Consider the following 23715-nt stretch of genomic DNA (forward strand, 5'->3'; position numbering starts at 1 on the left):
TTATGTTATGGTCTGGCCACGCCTAGACAGGCCATAACAGTGGTCATTCTCAACCACCCGAAGGACCATATCTCATTTTGACTTCAGGACCTCCAGGCCATACTCAGCACAGATGTTCCTGTATACTATGCCAGGCACATGGTTATGGCGTCCTGTGTACAGTGGTATAAAAAAGTGTTTGGCCCCTTCTTCTTGATTTCCTGTGTTTTGCATGGTTGTCATATTTAAATGTTTCAGATCTTTAAAAAAATGTAAATATTAGACAAAGATAACACAAGTAAACACAAAATGCAGTTTCTAAATGAAGGTGTTTATTATTAACGTGGAAAAAAACCCAATTCAAACCTACATGGCCCTGTGTGAAAAAGTGATTGCCCACTAAAGCTAATAATTGTTTGGGCCAACCTTAGCAGCAACAACTGCAATGAAGCATTTGTGATAAATGGCAATGAGTCTTTTACGGTGTTATGGAGGAATTTTGGCCCACTAATCTTTGCAGAATTGCTGTAATTCAGCCACACTGAAGGGTTATCGAGCCTGAAGCGCCTTTTGAGGGTCATGCCACAGCATCTCAAGGATTTAAGGTCAGGACAGGGGTAGTAGCACCCACCACTGGCCAAATTCGGGTAAATTTATGAAGTGGCATGAAAATTTGAACAAGGCATAAGACACTGTGGTAGGTTTAAATTTGAACAGAAAAATTCACACTCCTGACCTGTTGGGGGCAGCAATTTGCCTGGGTTGCTGCTATTCTGCTTTAAATGTCATTGTACGAAATGAGCAGGTACTAAAATGTGACGTCATCAGACTGCATACCACCGACTGGCTGGTCAGTAGAGTCACTCGATGAGTCATGAGACCATTTCATTAACGATGAAATAATTAATTAATTAAAGTAATTAAAGCTGCTATTTTTAAAACTGGAGCAACGGGGGAAATGGCTACAAAAAAACAAAGCTGTTGTCCCAGAGTCTGATGAAAAGCCACAGATTGAGCAGCAGGTATATTCTTGCCTCAATGTCCACCTTTTTTGTAGGGTTCATGTCACATATTAATTATGTCAGGGGACACTCGGATGCGTTGCTATGACGACAACCACACAGGTTAGGTAGTACTGGATTGTAATGGAAGACCAGTCGATCGGAGTCGAGTCATGGCGATCCAAGGCGAGTCGATACGAGTAGGTACCAATGAAAAAGTAGCTTTAGAAGGAGGACATTCAAACAGTAACTTTGGTAATGTGACGTTACATTTCTGGACTTAAGCGGATGGCAGAAAAAAAAGAAAAAAATTACTTTTTAAGAGGTGTCAAGGGAAGAACCCAACGTCAAACGACGTGTTCCAACTGTTGGTAGCACGCAACTTTAAGCAGCAAGACTAATAGCTTTATTGTAGGCACAAAAAATTTGAAATTAGAGTCCATCAAGGACCATGAATCATGTAAATGCCATAAGAAGGTGAAATGCATCATTCAAGGAATTGCAGTTCTGGAGAAAACAGTCTGCATTGTGTTACATTGTGTTACAATTGATCATACATGTATAAGTACACATGTATGATAAACTGTAGGAACGGTTTGGAACGTCTTGGCCAAGTCTCTTTCAAATAATGGAGCCATGAACACAGACCGTAACCTGAGGCAAGTGAGGCCTGCAGTTTTTTGAATGTTGTTCTGGGGTCTATTGTGACCACTTGAATGAATCATTGTTGCGCTCTTGGGTTAATTTTCATTGGCTGGCCACTCCTGGGAACGTTTACCACTGTTTCATGTTTTTGCTATTTGTGCATAATTGTTCTCACTGTGGTTCAATGGAGTTATGACCTTTTCCAGATTGAGGGCTCTCAGGAACTTTGTTTCTCATGTGTTCCAGAATTTCCTTGGATCGAAGCATGATGTTGTCATGATCGGTCTCGGTGTCTCGGTGAATCCCGACTCACCGGTTTCCCTCCCACCACCGGCCGTCTCACCAGCTGTGTTTCGGGATGCGGTTTCCCATTTGCCGGATCCTTTCCACAGTGAGCTGGGTCACAGTGAGGCTTTCGGCGGCTCACTTCACTCCTTCCCCAATGACCCTTCTAAGCTTGTGGACTGAGGCGTTCTTTATGTTTTGACCTATCGTGGCCTCCCCGTATGATGTTTTTAGCAGAGCTGAAAAAGACTTTTGCTCATCCTGTGTCCGAGGGCAGTGCGATGAAGTGGGTATTGAATCTTCACCAGGACCACCACAGTGTGGTAGATATTAAGACAGTAGCAGCTGTGACAGGCTGGCCAGAATATGCACTAAAGAGAGTGTTTCTACAGGCATTAAACAATAAAATGAAAGATCAACTTCAGCTTCTCAAGATAAGCCTCTGTCATTTGAAGAATTTGTGTCCCTCGTGCTTCGCATAGACAATTGCATGAGAGAGAGGACAGAGAGAGGCGTCTCTGCCCCTGGCAGAGAGACGCTTCCTTGCTGCTCGCCTGGTGCAGCCAAAAGGCTCAGCCTGCTTTAGGGGTACTGTGGGCGGCTCTTCCTCCTCGAGTTTATTGCTATCTGTCGTGCTTTGTTATAAACAGATCTCCCTGCCCCCCTGTGTTTTTGTGGATTCTGGTTTTAAACAGAACCTCATTGAGTCCAAGTTAGCACAACACCAGGGTCTGTGTCTGTCTCCACATCAACCTCCTAATCCTAAAACATTTTTGCTATATTGTTACTCACAAGAACTTTTAGAGTTAACAACGCCTGGTAATTCTTGGGAGACCACAACCTTCTACACTTCCACCTCTCTGGATACTCCTGGAACCTGGACTTCATGTCTGCCACTGAGACTTGGCTGAACACCGGTTAGTCCAGTATTTTATCAGAACTTTTACCAGCGGGTAAAACTTTTACCTGCTCCTATTTTAAAACACCAAGGACATCAGGGAGAGGAGGAGGTACGGCGGTTGTTTTTAAAAAGGATTTTAAGTTTAAACTGTGCTTTTTACAGCCTTCATCTTCAGGCTTTGAGCTGATGTGTTTTGAAGATAATCACTCCAACTCAGAGCTCTTTGCTGTTATTTCCCCCCCCGCCTAAATACAATAAGAACTTCATAGCTCAGCTCAGTTAGCTGCTCAGCTGTCCCCGCTACCTGTAGCTCAGTCTCCAGTGTCCCTGCTACCTGTAGCTCAGTTTTCAGTTCTGTCAGCCACTCAGCCATCCATCATCTCAATGCAGGGAGAAAACCTCATTCCCACCCAGGGTGTTTTTCGTAATTTAGTTGTTTTAGGGGCAGTTATAAACTCCACGGCCTCACCAGAGGCTAGGTCTCAGTCCCAAGCAGACTCTGGACCCCTGAAGGTTAAGCAGCGCCCTACGAACTGCACCGTGCCAGCGCTGCCTGGGCAGAGCCACTGCCCTGCGCAGCTTCAGTTACCAGTGTCCCCGCCAGAGGTCCTCGCGCCTGCTGGCTCTGATCCGTCTCTGCTAGGGGTCTCCGTGCCTGCTAGTTCTGATCCGTCCCCACCAGAGGTCTCCGAGCCTACTGGTCCTGTGTCTGTCTTCGTTGGAGGGTCCGAAGGGCCCATTCAGCAGCCTGCTTCCTTTTGGGGGGTCCAAGGAGCCAGTCCAGCCGTCACCGTCCCCTGCAGCTCCATCACCTACAGTTTTCTCGCCGTCGCCTGCAGTGCTTCCAGCAACTGCTACAACTCCACTGCCAGCAGTATCACCACCTGCTCCATCGACTGCGGCTTCCACACCGCTGCCAGCAGTGCCACCACCTGCTCCACCGCCTGCGGCGTCCACACCATTGCCAGCAGTGCCACCACCTGCTTCATTGCCTGCAGCTTTCACACCATCATCCGCAGCTGCCACGCTGCCGTCTGGTACCGCAGCCGCCACGCTGCCGTCTGGTACCGCAGCCGCCACGCTGCCGTCTGGTACCGCAGCCGCCACGCTGCCGTCTGGTGCCCCAGCCGCCACGCTGCCGTCTGGTCCAGCATCATCCTCACCTGGTCCAGCCTCCGTCTCGCCTGGTCCAGCCTCCCCCTCGCCTGGTCCAACCTACAGATCGCCTGGTCCAGCCTCTGCCGCCTCTACACCGCTGTCCGGCCTGAACCACCTCGCCTTTGCCGGCCACTTTCCAGGCCTCAAGCTGGACGTCATCTCCGTCGAGGGCAGCCCCCTGAAGAAGGTCGTCGCTGCCGCTGCCTTCCGCGCGGCCAGCCTCCGGAACCGTTTCGCCTGCATTGCCGCCGCTGCCTTCCATGCGGCCGGCCTCCAGCCCTGCTCTGTCATCACCATTGCCTTCTGCGTGGTCAGCCCCCGAATCTGCTTGGTCTCTGCTGCTGGCCTCTGGGTCGACCCCCAAAACTGCTTCATGGACTTTTGTGCCGGCGACCTCCAGGTTTCCCTCCGGAAATGTCTTTGGACTTGGCCCCAATGTAAAGAGGGACAAGCTGCAGGTGTCTCTTCAAATCTTAAAGGACTGCTAGCGCCTCTATCAGGATACGGTCAAAGAAGCTAAAAGGGAATACTTGTCCAAGATCATTTCCTGCAACAGTCATCTTCCAATCAGGTTTTAAAAACCTCAATAGCACTGAGTCAGCACTCTTAAAGGTTTTTAATGACATCTTCATTACCTGTGGTTCTGGTAATCATCAGGACACAACATTTTCTGTCTCGTTTACACCCTCTTACCCCAGCTTACTCGCATTTATCTGCCGCTGAAGCAGAAAGAGCCTTTCTCTATTAAATGGTAAATGGCCTGTATTTGTATAGCGCTTTACTAGTCCCTAAGGACCCCAAAGCGCTTTACACTACATTCAGTCATTCACCCATTCACACGCACACTGGTGATGGCAGCTACATTGTAGCCACAGCTGCCCTGGGGCGCACTGACAGAGGAGAGGCTGCTGGACACTGGCGCCACCGGGCTCTCTGACCACCACCAGCAGGCAACTGGTGAAGTGTCTTGCCCAAGGACACAACGACCGAGACTGTCGGAACCGGCAACCTTCCGATTACAAGCCAAACTGCCAACTCTTCAGCCACGATCGCCCTAAACCACATTAAACCACTTCCCGCATGTCTAAAAGACATAAAAACTTGGATGTCCCTAAACTTTTTTAAAATGTAATTCAAACAAAGGTCTCTCAGGGAACTGGGCCTTCTCTATCGCTGTTCCTAACTTCTGCAATAAGTGTACAGCACTTTGTTTTCAGCTGGGAGTTGTCTGGAAGTGCTGCATAAATAAATTGCTAGCTTGCTCTCACTGTTCACATAAACCCACTGATCATTTTGTCGTTAGTGGGCAAACTTACAAAATCAGCTGGGGTTTAAATAATCTTTTCCTTGACTTTATACTGACATGATTATAAACTAATTGCAGTTTTCCTACATTAGTTCCACTAACATGTGTTTGCTTTTGTAGTTTTTTTTAATTTGTGTAGATTTTATTTATAGGATACAAACTTGTTAGAATCAGGTCAGTAATTAATCCATTTGACTCTGTGACAACTTTCTTTATTTCCCATTTGCAGCTTTACACTGCAGCAGTTTGTTCTGCTGCCTAAAGACACTGCATGCTCCACAAAGCTTCCTATCTACTGTTACCAGCCAGAAACCTTGTCTCCAGACACCGAACCTGAGACTTTCACATTATCTGAAGCTGGTTTTCTGATTGAGCCTCATACCCTTCAATACCCCGTCTGTCTTGCCTCTGTGCATCCAGGGCAGGCCAGGCCTCTCGCCTGTCCTGCTTCCATTGTCCCAACACTATTGGAGGAAAGAACATAAACCAACACTGCTGTTCCCATTCAGATCCAGTATGGCCGTGACCCGACACCATGTGAAGCAGCAGCTCAGCTTCTCTCAGACAGATCTTATTGCTGAAAGAAAAGAGAAGAAGAAGAAGAAGAAAAACAAACAGTGCTCAGGTGTAGCTTAGTTTCCAAGAGCAGGGCTGAAGGGGAGCCATAGAACACCATGCAAAGTAATGAAAGGGCTGCAGACCATCCAACATGTTTTTTTACTGAGGTTTTGTGAAACATTTTCAAACTCTATAAAACCTCATACCGCTAAATCACCAACCAGCCAATGCTTATGCCACATCATTCAGGTCTACATCATTTTAGTAGATGACAGTTTGTTGTAAGTTTTCATCACTGAAGTTAAAAATATTTACTAAAATTTTTACTATAATAAAAGTAGTAAGGAAGTAGGCATTTTTTGCAGAAATAATCCAAGCCTGCAACCAACCAAAGCACATGGCCATGCGGTGTGCCTTTACAAACATCTGTTAAAAATGAGTTGTTGCAATAGTGGTATCTTACTAAAATATCAGAGTTCTTTGGAACAACTCAAAATATATTCCTTTCTAGATGACCAACTCTAAGTGGTACAAGTTTTTGTAAAATCAAAGTGTTTAAAAAACAGCCACAGCAAGTCAGCCATGAAGTGGAACATGAAGTTACAGTGTGGGCTCACTGAACGCTGAAGTGTGTAGTGCATAACAGTCACCAACACTCTGGTTTAATAACTGCAGAATTCAACATTTTTCTCTGGTTTAAATACCAGACATTTCAGGGAGGTTTCCATAAGACAAGTGAACAATAAGTCACATTAATCAGACATGATGAAATTAAGTGACACAACGGACCGCAACTTGGCAATATTTCTTAAATAATGAAAGCAAGTGTGAACCAGAAATTTAATGTGTAGCATCCAAAGTGAAAACAGAATGGGACCTAGAGTCTCTATTACCTTAGGCACAGATCTGTCAGGGGCACAGACAACAGTAAAGGCCCTGAGACAGAACCTTGTGGCACACTGTAAGCAAGAAACGCGGAAGAGGATTTGTACTTAAAAGCTATACTTATTTAGAAATGCACCCTGATATACCCACCCAGTATTTCAGTCTACAGAGAATAATCTGATGATTAACAGCATCCAAGGCAGAGGTCAGAGGTCATGAAAACAGACCTTAATATGTCACTGGAGACCTTAAAGGGGAGCTCCTTTGGTAGAATGTGCTCAGACAAAGCGACTAAGTGATCAAGAATGCATCAAGCCCTCAGTTTCCATGTGCTCCTTTACTGTTAATTACTATTATTGTTGTTACTTTACTGTTATCATCTCTGCATTTTACAGTTTCAATTTATTCTCACTTCCTGTTTTGCCTTGTTTTGTTTTGGGTTTTTTTTAGCAGTGATTTGTCTTCTATATATTGCATTTAGTTTTGCTTCCTTTGCATCATTTCCTTTGTTCTTTAACATCTACAGTGTGCTGTTTGATTTTCCCCACTATGGATATTCTGCAAACATCCTAATTAAAGGTTAGTTGTCAGTTTAGCCCGTTGGTTTCTAAGTAGTTCATTTTTATGCCTCTCATTCTAAACTTCATGAAAGATCACAAATGCATATGCCAAAAGCTGTTGCACAATAAAATGTACCTATAAATAGTAAATTTACTGTCTATTGCAGGGGTCGGCAACCTGCGGCTCCGAAGCTGCATGCGGCTCTTTTATCCTTGGGAAAATAAATTCTAAGTATTTAATTGAAGTGTGTTTCATTTGTGTTAGTTCTTTTTTTTAAATTGTAGTTCTAAATTGGAAGGTTGAATGATGCGGAATGCTGATCTGAGGAAAAATCAATTGAGGAAGTGGATGAAGTCTACAAATTCAACTACATATGCAAGGTTTGTGGCTCAGGTGGGATTTTGGCCTATTCTTCCAAATAAGCAATCTTGATGTCATGGTCTGGGTGAGTCATCTGGACTTTACATGGTGTCCCTGTGTTTCCTTCCCTGGGTGGAGCGCTCATCAGTACACTTGCTATACTCACCTGTTGGAGATCCAGGCTAATCTACAGTCAGTATTTAAGACATGGACTCTACTCTCCGTCTCTCGTGCATGGACTCACTCTTCACCACCTGCCTGCCCTCCTGCTTTCGTAGCTCTGGATCTCCAGATCTTTCAGATTCCATCTGTTTCACCGTCCCCAATATATATATATATATATATATATATATATATATATATATATATATATATATATATTACAGTAAAACAGGTATACACTGAGCTCCCTGGGCTCGGCTCAAACTGAAGGCTTGGGAAAACTGTTGGATTTTGAGTAAGGACTTGAAAGCCTCTAAATTCTGAACAGATCTGATGTTCTGAAGTAGGCAGTTCCACAGTACAGGGCCGACAGTCCGAAAGGCCTAGTCTGTATTTTAGCCATGTCCTGGGATTATCCAGAGTCATCAGCTTAGAAGACCTTAGCACTAGCTGGAGGTATAGGAAACCAGTGAAGAGAGGATAAAACTGGGGTAACATGCTGTTATTATTTTGTAAGAACCTGAGCAGCTTTATTTTGGGTTAACTGTCATCTCTGGATAGCAGAGGGGTCCAGGCCTGCATGTAAGATGTTAAAATGGTAAACTCAAGGTCCCAACTTCTGAAGTTGATAAAAACGTGTTTAGACCACAGAGCTAATCTGTCTGTTGAATTTAAAACCAATGTCAAAAATAAAACTCAAATTCTTGGTCAAAGGTCTCATGTTAAGTGTGAAGGGTGAGAGCGGAGTCCTTGGGCTGACCAAAAACAACCACCTCTGTCCTATTCTCATTAAGACATAGAAAGTTCAATGCGAACCAAGTTTTTAGGCTCCTTGAGCAGTTAATCTTGCTTTTATGGGGAGATAATACCACTCAAAAATCAGGTTCAAGAGCAACATATATAAAGAAAACCAGATAAGGCCCAAACTGACCCTTGGGGAACAGGACTCGACAGAAAAGTCACAGAGGAAGAAAAATCAGCCATGTGGACAGAAAACCCCCATCCAGACCAGGGGTGGGCAACTCCAGGGCTCGAGGGTCGGTGTCCCGCAGGTTTTAGATCTCACCCTGGGTCAACACACCTGAATCACATGATTAGTTCATTACCGGGCCTCTGGAGAACTTCAAGACATGTTGAGGAAGTCATTTAGCCGTTTAAATCAGCGGTGTTGGATCAAGGACACATCTACAACCTGCAGGACACCGGCTCTCGAAGCCTGAAGTTGGACACCCCTGATCCAGACAGATAGGACCAATAGAACGGGCCAATAGAATAGGCTGAATGTATCAAAAGCAGAGGATAGACGCGCCAACACAGCATACTGACTTGAGTCGATAGCTTGTTAAATTAGATTAGACTCCAACGTTACTATGCCTCAGTACCCTGAACATTGGTACATTAACCGGACGAAGCCGCGAACTAGCTGACACTCTCAAGAACCGCCGCATCAACATCGCATGTATTTAAGAAACTAAATGGAAAGGCGTGAAGGCAAGGGACATTAGAGAAGGATTCAAGCTCTTCTACAACGTCAATCAGGCTCAGAACGGAGTGGGTATAGCGCTGAGCCAGAAGCTCCAGGACAGTGTGGTTGAAGTGACCCGCATATCGGATTGTCTTATGTCACTCAAGATCAACACTGGCTCCGTCATCATATGGATGGTCTCCTGCTATGCACCGCAGACCAACGAGAAGGATGGCGAGAAGGAAGCATTTTGGCTCAACCTCAATGACCACGTAGTCATTTGGCCCCGAAGAACACCTGGTAATAGGCAGTGACCTAAATGGACACGTCGGTCAGGAGAGATACAGATATGTGCAATTACATGGCAGCCAAGGATTCGGGACCCGAAACGACGACGGATGCCGTATTCTGGACTGCGCAGAGGCACAGGATCTCGCAGTGGCCAACACTTTCTTCAGAATGAGGCCAGCGCATCTCATTATGTATTCTAGAGGCGGCAGGGACACCCAAATTGACTACTGGTTAATCCGAAGACCCCACCTAAACCTGGTCACCAACGTGAAGGTCATCCCATCAACCAGCGGCCTCGGCCCTCAGCATCGGCTACTCATGATGGACCTACGACTCAACCTTGGCCAGCAAAGACAACCACCGATCACTTCAATAGAGAAGATTAAATGGTGGCGCCTTCACAAGTCCAAAAGCCAGCTAGTGGGTGCACTTGGGCACTTGGGCATGGACCCCAATGGACCAGTAGACACCATCTGGGATAACATCGCCAGTCAGATACACGACGCGACACTTGGGAAGATGAAGGAGGCACTTGACCGACAAGCAAGTGTGGTGGTGGAACGACAGTGTACAGCAAACAATCAGGGGGAAAAAAACAGCATTCAAGATGTGGCTTCAGTCTCGCAGCGATGGCGACTATCAACATTACAGGGCCCTTCAATAGGCCACGAAGAAGGTAGGAGCAGCGGCAAAGGCATCACACTATGACCAACTCTATGAAGGACTGGACATGCCCAGAGGAGCGAACAAAGTCTACCGCCTCACCAGAAATCGCCATCAAGCAACGCAGGACATCGGCCAGGTCAAACATATCAAGGATGCCAACCACCAGGTCCTCCATGACCCACCCACCATCCTCAAACGCTGGAGCAAGTACTTTTCGGATATCTGCAACGTGGAGTTCCCCCACCAGCCAATCCACAGCACCAACCCCATCCCAGGACCCGTCCCACCAATTACCACCAAGAAAGTAGAAGCCGCCGCCAAGAAAATGAAAAATGGCAAAGCAACTGGACCAAACGACATCCCAGCCGAAGTTTGGAAGCTACACGGCCGCCAGGGTGCCTCAGTCCTCACCGACCTGTTCAACAACATCATCAGAGATGGGGCTACCAATTACCGCCCAATCCGACTCCTGTGCCACACCATGAAAATATTCGAGCGGATCATTAATGCCAGGCTGCGAGAAATCGTCACAATAACGCCCAACCAGTGTGGCTTCATCAAAGGATGCGTCACAATAGATGCCATCCATGCCGCCCGCCTGCTGTTGGAGAAGCACAGAGAGAAGACCAAGACGATCCATATGGCCTTCCTTGACCTGGAAAAGGCTTTCGACCGAGTCCCTCATGACCTGATCTGGAACTCTCTGCGATCACACGGGGTACCAGAGGCCTACATCGATTGGATCAAGCTCTTGTACAGAAACATGACCAGCACAGTCAGAAGCCCAGTGGGAACATCACCACCTGTCAACATCACCGTGGGCGTGCACCAAGGCTCCGTGCTGTCCCTGCTTCTCTTCATCTTCTGCATGGACACCGTGACTGCTGACCTCCAAGCTCCCGTGGGCACGTGGTCAGAAGTGGCAAAAACTTGGTGGAAAGAACAGCACTGCGACTCAGTCCCCAATGCCAGCAACCAAGGGGCAGACTAAAAAAGGCGATGGATGGACCAAAATAAAAACAATGTGAAGAAGCCGAATGGAGGTGGCTTTGCAGAAAAGCAGACCCCGCAGAGTGGGAATAATGTTAGGAGGAAGAAGAAAAAGTTAAAAACTCCTAAGTGTACTATGGTGGGGCTTAAAGCCTGACTGAAACTTCTCATCAATGCTGAAATCTTCTAAGAAACAATGAAGTTGATTATAAAACAGCCTTATCCAAGACGTTGGACAAAAACTTCCCTTTTTGTCCAACGTTTAACCCTTTAAAACCGGTTGGAGCGGGCACGCTCTGTTTTGTGTAACTATTTTTAAATCCCGGTAGCACTGCAACCGCGTAAGCTAGTGCAATAATTTTTTTTGCATATGAAACCAGAGGAGTTGTACTTATATCTTATGCCATCAGCTTGTCCTAGGTCACAGTTTCCTTCCATATATAGCTTTGCAAAAACTGCATAAAAAGCACTTGCAGCAACAAAAACATAATATTCCAGAAACACGCTTTGCCGATCCGATCAGCTGTTCATAACACTTCCTACGTTGGAATAGACGTCAGAGCGAACTTTCACATGTCCGCCATTACCTGCCCGAAACCGGAAGTGACGTCATTTTCGCGGAAATGTAGTTTTTTACCATCAGGGCCTCATGAGCCTATACTGGTGTTTTTAAAAGTTGTCTTTGACTTTATGACTTTCTGTGTCGTTTCTGGGATGCTTAGGACTCATATTGCACTGCTGGAAATAGTTTATTTTGATGCATATGCTGTTTTTTTGCAAATTTGCACTATAATATTTATTTTCGTTTTTCCTGCGGTATATAAAAATTGGTGTATTTCAAAAATAAAACTATGAAGACACTTAAAATAAATTTCCTGTGGTGGGAAACTATTTTGTGAAACTTTTTTGTAATTACAGTTTCGAGGGATAAGCCTCTTAAATGTCTCTAACTAGAAATATATGTTAAAAAAACAAAAACGATTTTCAATTTTTTTGTAGTTTATTGTACTTTTTTGCAATTTATGTAATTACTATGCACTTAATGCATACATATTATTAAAATTTGGGCTATAATGGTTGTATTGATGTATAGGAACTTGAAATGCTCCCAAAAATGGCACTACAGCATGTAAAATTATAATATAAGCTCTGGCGGACTTGGTTCTATGGTAGGTCTTAAAGGGTTAAGAATGTGAGCAGGGATACGTGTCAAGGAGGCAGTTTGTAGTCCTCCAGCTCTGCAGTTCCTGCTCTGCAATAACAAACAACAAATTACTGAATTGACAGCAAGGACATTACATCATCACGGTCATCACACACAGGAAGAGAGCAAGAGGCTCAGAGGCTGAGAACAACGTGCAGAGACAGAGTTATTTCTGTCATGACTCCCAGTGGAGTGTGGACGTGTATAAATGTGTGTTTGTGTCAGTAGAGGAAGGAGGGGGTGTATTTAATGCAAGCTGTGTTCAGCTGCAGAGCAAGTCATGCACTTGCAGTCTAATGAGAGCGTGGCTCTGCAAGCCAAGTAGCTGTCTTTTCCACACAGGCCTGATTTTACCTATTCTAGAGACACTTTGTTTCCCTATAAACACCGAACCATAATATGTAATAATGCTGCTTGGTTCATGTCCTCAAAAGGCACTCGGGTCCAAGATGACGACGTAAAGAGAGCAGCACATCTTATGTAGTGCTTTTCTATTCTGAGGACTCAAAGCATGTTCAGTACTAAGATCACACACACAGGATCGAAGTAGACTAATTTATTCTATGCTTTCAAATGCTTGTAACCTGCCATGGACACAGTGAACCACCGACATGTGTGTGTAGGTAGGGAGAGTTATTTTCTGGCAGTGTGTCTAGAAATGAACATTTTTTAACACTGTATAAATTCTCATGTGGACTGTTTTGTGAGACGATAAATGGACTGGTTCTTATTTAGCGCTTTTCTACTCTTCTGAGCACACAAAGCGCTTTACACAACTTGTGCATTCATTCATTCACAGCACATTTTTCTAGGTGCTTTCTAAGTAACATTCACACACACTCATACTCCGATGGATGCATCGGAGAGCAATTTGGGGTTAGTATCTCGCCCAAGGATATTTGGCATGCAGACTAAGTGAAGCTAGGAATCAAACCACCAACCTTCCAATCAGTAGATGACCTGCTCTACCGCCTGAGCTACAGCCACCCCAGAGGATGAGGCTCACAGCTACTGCAGCACTAACCAGGTGTTAATGGATGATGATGAAGGGAGGACACAAAGGACACTGAGGGGAATCACTGACAAGACAATTAAGCATCCCCCCTGCCCTTCTAATGACTTATCACCAAAAACCATCCTGAACAAACAGATCAGAGGAGCAGGTTTGTGCAGAAATTAGTTTTTTCCCAGTGAAGACTGTTGGCTGAGAAAGCATGTTCTCTCAGAGATACAAAAATAAGAGCAAAAAAAAAAACAAACAAAAAAAAAAACGCACACACAAAGCTGTAATTACATGCAAGTTACAAACACATCCACCCAGAGATGCTATTTAATCATGAACAACCAATGCACTGTATTACACATGACTGGCACTCTGTGGGGGTGACAGTGAGGTTATGCAGCCTCCATGGTCTCTCCTGGTGTGTCGTTACTCACTTGAAAACACCAAAGCTCTCATATTCACACACACGTCCTCACAAACAGATCAAACTGCTCCCCATTATCCTTCTCCTGCAGCTCTCTCCAACAAGGCTGAGCATTCAGCTGCCACACAGGCTGACGTGACTGGAATTGGATCAGTGCTATTCTTAAAGCAGCCAGGCAAGCAAGCTGCACAATGACCACATTGTGTGTGTGTGTGTGTGTGTGTGTGTGTGTGTGTGTGTGTGTGTGTGTGTGTCAGTCGAACAGGAGCATGTGAATCAGTGACACGGCAGGTGGAGGAAATATACAGGTATGCATGTGTGAGCCTTTTGGTTTGACAGGTCAGCTTTAATGCAAATTCAGATCTCAGTGTGAAATGTGGGTTCAGCAGTGAGTGCTATTCTCACGCACAACACATCCTGCAGTTAATGTTTGAGTAAGAAAGTTGTCACTGAAGGCAACATTTTAATGTTTAAAGAAAGATGCAATTTCAGGTTAATTATAATAATTTAAATTAATCTTAATTTAAAAAGATTAGATCAGCATTTTCCTGATATGTTGGTAAATAGACAGGTACTTACATTAGCACTCTGATATTAATAAAGTGTTTTGTTTTTTGATTTAAATCTTTGCAAACTTTTAGCTTTAATTCAAGGGGTTTAATATTCCCTGTATAGGAATTACAGACATTTTTATTCATAGTTTAAAATCAGTAGATGCCATCATGAATAGAAATCGAATACTGGTTTACAACAACGTGCAAACCTCTGGTTACACTCGAAAGCAGGAAGGACTGATTAGACAAAATGACCTACAGCATATTGAAAAACTCAAATCAAGAGTTTGACAAGGCAAAGAATTGATCTCAGGTAATTAGAGTACATTTTTCAGTCATTAAATACCAAACTCAACACAGAAAGACCCACACGCGAGTAGCAACAGAAGATGGCTGCTGTAAAGGCAGAGAACGTCAGAGGAGGAAACACAGCATGTGGTGATGTCCACGGGTTCTAGTCTTCAGTAATTTACTGGATTTTCATCCAAGGAACAATTGTTATATCTGGAATTATGGGAGTTAATTTTAAGCCTGTGTGTTTTCAAAGTGTATTATCAAAGTCTTAATGAATCTGTCACAAAGTAACAAAATCTATAGGACCATAAGAGCTGAGTACAGCCAAGAGTAAATGTGAAGCTCACAGTTACACAGCCTAAGAAACTAAATCTTTATGACTCTGAGGGCAGGGGGTTGTTTTTTCAGCTACTAACAGGATAATGAAAAGTTCCACTGCAGGGTTCTTTGTCTTTGACCTCAGTCTCTGCAGCTCTACTATGGAGAAGTGAACGTCACTGAACGGTATTGGTACACATGATGTACATGAGTGTAACCGCACAGCCACAGAAACACTGCTCAATTTTGCAGAGGAAGCGCTCTAGTGTTGCAACATCAGCTCGAAGAGGTTCTGCTGTTTGTTTGGCAACAGCGAATGTGGCTGAACCAGCAGTGAGTCATTGTAGACTCACTCTGAACTTGAAGACAATCCAGTTTGCTCACAGTAAATCATGAGGTCATCATGGAGAGCCTTCTACTAAAGTCTTCTTCTGAAGTCAGATAAAAGGTCAGCCAAAGATCAAAGGTCAATCAAGAAATGTTTGCATCAGTTGATGCTTTGAGATAAACACATTATACATCTTTTATACAGCTGAGTCAGTAAAAGCACTTAGATTGTAAGCAAGAAATAATGATGATCTATGCGGATTTAAATTTAAATACCAGTGTCACTGTCGGACAGTCCTCCCCGGACGACCTGCTTGCTTGCATGTGTGTGTGTGTCCCTCTCCTTTTCCCCACCTCTCCGTACTCTCCGGCTCCGGCTGTCTAGGAGCCGCGCCTCTGGGAGAGTAAGAGTGGCCGACCCCTGACCCAGAAGCGTCTCGGCTCGGCTGCCAACACCCTTGCGTGTTGTCACTACCCGATCCGTACCGGAAACCCGATCAGTACCACGCATGTGCGAAAGGCTTCCACTTCCGGTCGAAGCATTTTACGATAGTTACGGGTCAGAGTATCTGTTAAGATGTTAAGAATAATAAGTATCTCTTAAAATGTTTGCAATAATGAAGCATTTCAGTAAAATGTAGACAAAAACGAAAAATAAAAAGATAGTTACGGATCAGGACTCCCCGATCCTTACCGCGCATGTGCAAAGTTGGACCATACAAATCGGGTCTACCCGATCCGTACCGCGCATGTGCAGGGGTTTTCTTCTTCTTCTGTTCGTTTAATGGCAGTTTACTCCCCAGTGTACGAGGATACTGCCACCTGCTGACCGAGCGAATGAACCCTATTGTAAACTGAATTAGCGTCATTACAAACGTGTGTTAAATTTGATTTAGTGATAGTCGAGTGTGTTTATGCTTGTCTGTGTGGAGAGGATTGATTGGAATAGTGATGATGATGTCCGCTATCACTGTCAGTTGTCAGTAAACACTTCATCTGGCTCATGAATCTTTACCTGACATATTACAAAGTCTGTATTATTAACTCTGTCATTAAGCGCCATTCTTCTTATTTTACGGCGCTGTTGTTCAATCGGGGGACGCTCTCTGTTGAGGAGAAAAGCATGAATTTGTTTGTATATGGATTATCCATTGTTTAAATGTCCCGGTAGTCGAAAAGGAGGCAGAGCTGTTGAGAAATGCTAGGTGCTAACTGGGAGCTAACCGTATCATTCAAATATATTGAATGTCGCAATGTTGGCAAAGAGAGGAAGTGATGTAAGATTTGCGCATGCGGGGTACTGATCGGGTTTCCGGTACGGATCAGGTAGTGACACGTGTTATCTTCCACCCAGCTGCCGCTAATCTTTCCTCGCTTGGGCTGAGGTATTTAACGGTGTGTCCAGATGGCAGTCGACGCTGGATTGTACTCGAAGCTCGGTAGTTAAGTGTGCTCGCGACTCTGTGACTTAGCATAGCCAGGCTAGCCTTCTCATCAGCTGTTGTTGCTCGTCCTTCAGGTGGAGAAGTACGGAGCGGAGGGTTGGAGAAAAGGGCTCGCTGGTTTTATCACTCGGGAGGAGAAACACACACAGAAGAAGCAAACACGGATTTTCACTGAAGAGAATCACCTGCACCACCTTTGGGAATTGGGAGAAAATCACCTTTGGACAATCACACTTCTTTGTATTTGAGCACTGTAAATAAACGCACTGTCTGCTTTGCATCCAGAGCTCCGCGCTTGAGTCCATACTTTCCATTAGCCGTGACAACTAGCACTTAAACCCTACATGCAACTGTCAGTACATTTACAGAGACATATTTGCTATGTCTGAAATACCTGAAATAACATGAAAACAGTACTGTAGGATGCAGATAATCATGTGAAAGAAAACATCTATGTTAAAGAGCATTCTGAGAAAACTTAAATGTTTTTATATAGTTACAAATTGCAGAAACTGTCGCTTCAAGGCACAAAGAGTCCTGTTCACAGTAAAGCACTCTTTTTTCTGCTGTTTTGCTCTCAAACAATAAAATCAAAACATCCAGTGATAAAATTACTTCCAGATCAATATATGTGTGTGTCAGTAAGATCATTTGTAAAGCAAAGAGTCAGCAGAAAATCATTTTCATATTAAACTTTCAGCACTGTGGACGCTTCTCCATTCATGATGTAAAAGTTAGAAAAATAAGACCACTGTGTCAGACAGCTGAACAACAATGAGCAGGTCAGAGTATCAACCCGAACTGTTTCAAGATACAATATCGTGGCTCAAGAGTTGGGTGTTCGTCTTGTAATCGGAAGGTTGCTGGTTCGAGCCCCGGCTCAGACAGTCTCGGTCGTTGTGTCCTTGGGCAAGACACTTCACCTGCCGCCTACTGGTGATGGCCAGAGAGACCGATGGCGTGATATGGCAGCCTCGCCTCTGTCAGTCTGCCCCAGGGCAGCTGTGGCTACAACTGTAGCTGCCTCCACCAGTGTGTGAATGAATAATGGTATTGTAAAGCGCTTTGAGGGGTCCCGAAAAGCGCTATATAAATGCAATCCATCATTATTATTATCACATGACCAGAGGTAGCACAAAAAATAATCAAGTTTAAGTACTGATTCGACTTCTTTACTCAAGTAAAAGTGAAACTACTCAAAACAAGTAAAAGTCTTTCAAAGACCAAAAGAAACCATTTTGTTCAAAGCCAACTGAACTTTTTGTGATATTTATAAAATGATGTTAGAACATCAGAACACAAATGTTATTCCAATCTAATTTCTAATTATATTGAATGTATTCAGAATGTAGGACATGGTGCCGTTGGCTCTGCACCCAAACAGGAAAATAAGAACAGTCCATTAAAATTGGATTCAGGTGTTGGAGGAACTGTTGTAGAGGCTCAGCGTAATGAGAAGAATAATTCACAATCATTTCTAATGTGAGCTCCAGTACAGGAGGGATCAGCTGACCTGTGCAGGTGCAGCTTTTGCTGCTCTAAAGTTTTCTTCTCTTTGTGGGTCATTTCTATCCCCTACACTGACAGTTGAATCCCATTTTCCAGGTGATGTAACTGGACATCTTTAGTGCATGGTGGGCCTGGATGAGGGTAATTATATGCAAGGTTTTAAAAAAGGATGCAAGAACCAAACGCCGACCTAACAAACCAGACTACTGATGAAGGAGTAGATGCTGTAAAGAGAGAACAACACAATGACCTGATAGCAGGCTTTATGGCCTTGGCCACTCCCTCCTCTCAGGTGTAGCCACTTCTCTGATGACCTACACAAGCTGCACACACCTGAAATGCAGGGACCAATGACTACAGAACCATTCTCCCTGACTACTCCTGTGCCTCAGCGTCTTACTAATTACTTAGGAGCTAATCATGCAATATATGGGCGGTTTTATCACAAAGAACTGTGATGTGTCCTCTGCAGTACTCTGACACTGAATTACTGTTTAGTGAAATCTTTTGACATCTCAGGTACAGTTAGGTCCACAAATATCTGGACAGAGACAACCTTTTTCTCATTTTGGTTCTGAACATTACCACTAAGAATTTTAAATGAAACCACTCAGATGCAGCTGACATACAGACTTTCAGCTTTAATTCAGTGGGTTGGACAAAAAGAGCAACTAAAGTGAAAATGTTCATTTCTAATACTTGGTTGAAAACCCTTTGCTAGCAATGTCAGCCTGAAGTCTTGAACTTGTGGATGTCACCAGATGCTGGTTTCAATTCATTTCAATTCAATTTTATATACACAGCGCCAAATCACAACAACAGTCGTCTCAAGGCGCTTTATATTGTAAGGTAGACCCTACAATAATACATACAGAGAAAAACCCAACAATCATATGACCCCCAATGAGCAAGAACTTTGGTGACAGTGGAAAGGAAAAACTCCCTTTTAACAGGAAGAAACCTCCAGCAGAACCAGGCTCAGGGAGGGGCGGGGCCATCTGCTGTGATTGGTTGGGGTGAGTGAAGGAAGACAGGATAAAGACATTCTGTGGAAGAGAGACAGAGATTAATAACAGATATGATTCAATGCAGAGAGGTCTGTTAACACATACTGAGTGAGAAAGGTGACTGGAAAGGAAAAACTCAATGCATCATGGGAATCCCCGGCAGCCTACGTCTATTGCAGCATAACTAAGGGAGGATTCAGGGTCACCTGGTCCAGCCCTAACTATATGCTTTAGCAAAAAGGAAAGTTTGAAGCCTAATCTTAAAAGTAGAGATAGTGTCTGTCTCCTGAATCCAAACTGGAAAATGGTTCCACAGAAGAGGGGCCTGAAAACTGAAGGCCCTGCCTCCCATTCTACTTTTAAATACTCTAGGAACAACAAGTAGGCCTACAGTGTGAGAGCGAAGTGCTCTAATAGGGTGATATGGTACTACAAGGTCATTAAGATAAGATGGGGCCTGATTATTTAAGACCTTGTATGTGAGGAGCAGGATTTTGAATTCTGGATTTAACAGGAAGCCAGTGAAGGGAAGCCAAAACAGGAGAAATCTGCTCTCTCTTTCTAGTCCCTGTCAGGACTCTTGCTGCAGCATTTTGGATTAACTGAAGGCTTTTCAGCGAGTTTTTTGGACATCCTGGCCAGCCTGGAAGTAATAAATGCATGAACTAGTTTTTCAGCGTCACTCTGAGACAGGATATTTCTAACTTTAGAGATGTTGCACAAATGGAAGAAAGCAGTCTTACATATTTGTTTAATATCTGCACTGAAGGACATGTCCTGGTCAAAAATGACTCCAAGGTTCCTCACAGTGTTACTGGAGGCCAAGGTAATGCCATCCAGAGTAAGAATCTGGTTAGATACCATATTTCTAAGATTTTCAGGGCCGAGTACAATAACCTCAGTTTGATCTGAATTAAGAAGCAGAAAGTTAGCAGCCATCCAGGTCTTTATGTCTTTAAGACATTCCTGCAGTTTAACTCATTGGTGTGTGTTATCTGGCTTCATGGACAGATAGAGCTGGGTGTCATCTGCATAGCAGTGAAAATGTATGCTATGTCTTCTAATGATGCTGCCTAAGGGAAGCATGTATAATGTAAACAGAATTGGTCCTAGCACTGAACCCTGTGGAACTCCATAATTAACCTCAGTGTGTGAAGAGGACTCTCCATTTACATGTACAAACTGGAGTCTATTAGACAGATATGATACAAACCACTGCAGTGCAGTACCTGTAATACCTACAGCATGTTCTAATCGCTCTAATAGGATATTATGGTCAACAGTATCGAACGTTGCACTGAGGTCTAGCAGGACAAGCACAGAGATGAGTCCACTGTCAGAGGCCATAAGAAGATCATTTGTAACCTTCACTAAAGCTGTTTCTGTGCTGTGATGAGCTCTGAAACCTGACTGAAACTCTTCAAATAAACCATTCCTCTGCAGATGATCTGTTAGCTGTTTGACAACTACTCTTTCAAGGATTTTTGATATGATAGAGTACAGAGAGGTGTACTGTTTTCCCTCCCTGTAAATCTCACATTTGATGATGGACCACAGGTTCTCAATGGGGTTCAGATCAGGTGAACAAGGAGGCCATGTCATTAGTTTTTCTTCTTTTATACCCTTTCTTGCCAGCCACGCTGTGGAGTACTTGGACGCGTGTGATGGAGCATTGTCCTGCATGAAAATCACGTTTTTCTTGAAGGATGCAGACTTCTTCCTGTACCACTGCTTGAAGAAGGTGTCTTCCAGAAACTGGCAGTAGGACTGGGAGTTGAGCTTGACTCCATCCTCAACCAGAAAAGGCCCCACAAGCTCATCTTTGATGATACCAGCCCAAACCAGTACTCCACCTCCACCTTGCTGGCGTCTGAGTCGGACTGGAGCTCTCTGCCCTTTACCAATCCAGCCACAGGCCCATCCATCTGGCCCATCAAGACTCACTCTCATTTCATCAGTCCATACAACCTTAGAAAAATCAGTCTTGAGATATTTCTTGGCCCAGTCTTGACGTTTCAGCTTGTGTGTCTTGTTCAGTGGTGGTCGTCTTTCAGCCTTTCTTACCTTGGCCATGTCTCTGAGTATTGCACACCTTGTGCTTTTGGGCACTCCAGTGATGTTGCAGCTCTGAAATATGGCCAAACTGGTGGCAAGTGGCATCTTGGCAGCTGCACGCTTGACTTTTGTCAGTTCATGGGCAGTTATTTTGCGCCTTGGTTTTTCCACACGCTTCTTGCGACCCTGTTGACTATTTTGAATGAAACGCTTGATTGTTCGATGATCACGCTTCAGAAGCTTTGCAATTTTGAGACTGCTGCATCCCTCTGCAAGATATCTCGCTATTTTTGACTTTTCTGAGCCCGTCAAGTCCTTCTTTTGACCCATTTTGCCAAAGGAAAGGACGTTGCCTAATAATTATACACACCTGATATAGGGTGTTGATGTCATTAGACCACACCCCTTCTCATTACAGCGATGCACATCACCTAATATGCTTAATTGGTAGTAGGCTTTCGAGCCTATACAGCTTGGAGTAAGACAACATGCATGAAGAGGATGATGTGGACAAAATACTCATTTGCCTAATAATTCTGCACTCCCTGTACAGTGGCCTCTCCACAATGATAGACAGCTATTTACAATGTCTCACCCTAACTCAGTAACCCAACTGTCAGTAAAGGGTTTATGTTGAGAAAAATGAGTATGAAAATAAAAGCAGACATCAGAATTGCACATTTTATTTGAGGTTACCAAATAGAAGGCTTGGGTGAGTATTGTTTGGGACTATGTTGCCATTTTAATATTTTTACAACAGTAAAACACACAGAATTCAAAGAACATGTTTCTACTAAAAACATATATTTCTTATTTATGCTGACATGAGAGGTGGGAACTAATGAAGTACCTCATTCCTTTAAGTAGAATTTTCAGGTATCTGTACATTACTTGAGTATTTCTTTTTCTTGCAACTTCTTTTTATATTTACTCCCTACATTTTTACACAAATATCTGTACAAATAACAATGATCAGATGTCCACTGATGAGCAGGTGCTTAGGCAACAGTAAGAAGGAAAACCTCCCTTTTAAAAGCAAGGAACCTCCTGCAGAACGAGGAGCAGCTGGTTGGAGTAAGACAGAACAAAGACACGGTGTGGAAGAGATTAACAATAATTGATAATAATAAAATAATGATAATAATGATAAAATGCAGAGTGGTGTATAAACACATAGTGAGTAAAAAAGGCGAGTAGGGTTAGCTACAACTAACCCTGTTGTAGCTAAGGGAGGATTCAGCTGATTCAGCCCTGCCTATGTCCTTCGTCAAAAAGGAAAGTTTGAAGCCTATTCTTAAAAAAACAGTGTTTGTATCTCCCAAAACTGGGAGGTGGTGCCTCCAAACTGGGGGCCTGAAAGCTAGCACCATTCTACGTTTAAACAACCTTAGGAAGCACAAGTAATGCTCTCTCTCCCTGTCAGTACTCTCACTGCAGTATTTTTCAAGGAGTTTTTAGGACATCCTGATAATAATGAATTACAGTAGTCCAGCCTAGAAGTAATAAATCCATGAACCAGTTTTTCAGCGTCACTCTGAAACAGGATATTTCAAATTTTTGATTTGATATTGCGCAAATGGAAGAAAGCAGTCCTACATATTTTTTTAATATGTGCACTGAAGGACATATCCTGGTCAAAGATGACTGTTCCTCACAGTGTTACTGAAGGTAATGCTATCGAGAGTAAGCATCTGGTTAGACAAGCATACTGCTAAGTTTTTAGGCTCAGTACAGTAACCTTAGTTTGATCTGAATTTGATCAGAATGAGGTGGGTATCCAGGTCTTTGCCTTTAAGACATTCCTGCAGTTTACCTAATCAGTGTGCCATTTGGCTTCATGTATAGATAATGTTGGGTATCATTAGATCCCATAGCATTGGAAATGTACGCTATGGCATCTGTCTGATGTTAGCCTGTGGGATGCACTGTGGAGTCAGGTCAATAACGTCAGGCAGAAAAATCCTTATTTTGGACAAAGTCACATTTTACATTGACTGGGGATTCTATACGTGCTGCTTTAATGATGCGATGGTCACTGAAAATAAACATGTGTCCAGTCACTAACATCAGTCATAAGTAGGGATGGGTACCGGTATCCGGTGCCGTGATGGCACCGGTTCTGACATAAACGGTAGTAACCAGACCGAAAAGCAGTGCACATTTCGGTGCTTTTTTTCCCCCTGAGATGTCATACACTTTGGATTCTAGCCAATCATTTTACCTTTGCAAGCGTAGTAGGCGGGCCCAGGTACGTACGTTCTTTTAGAGCAGAGCTACAGATTAAAAACGCCCAAGGCAAAGCGGTCAAAAGTCTGGCTGTACTTCACAGCAAAAGATGCAAACTCAGCAGCCTGCAACAAGT

This window comes from Perissodus microlepis, chromosome 6 (genome assembly GCF_051167445.1).
Source record: "Perissodus microlepis isolate ML-2025 ecotype Zambia chromosome 6, ASM5116744v1, whole genome shotgun sequence".
Classification (NCBI taxonomy): Eukaryota; Metazoa; Chordata; class Actinopteri; order Cichliformes; family Cichlidae; genus Perissodus; species Perissodus microlepis.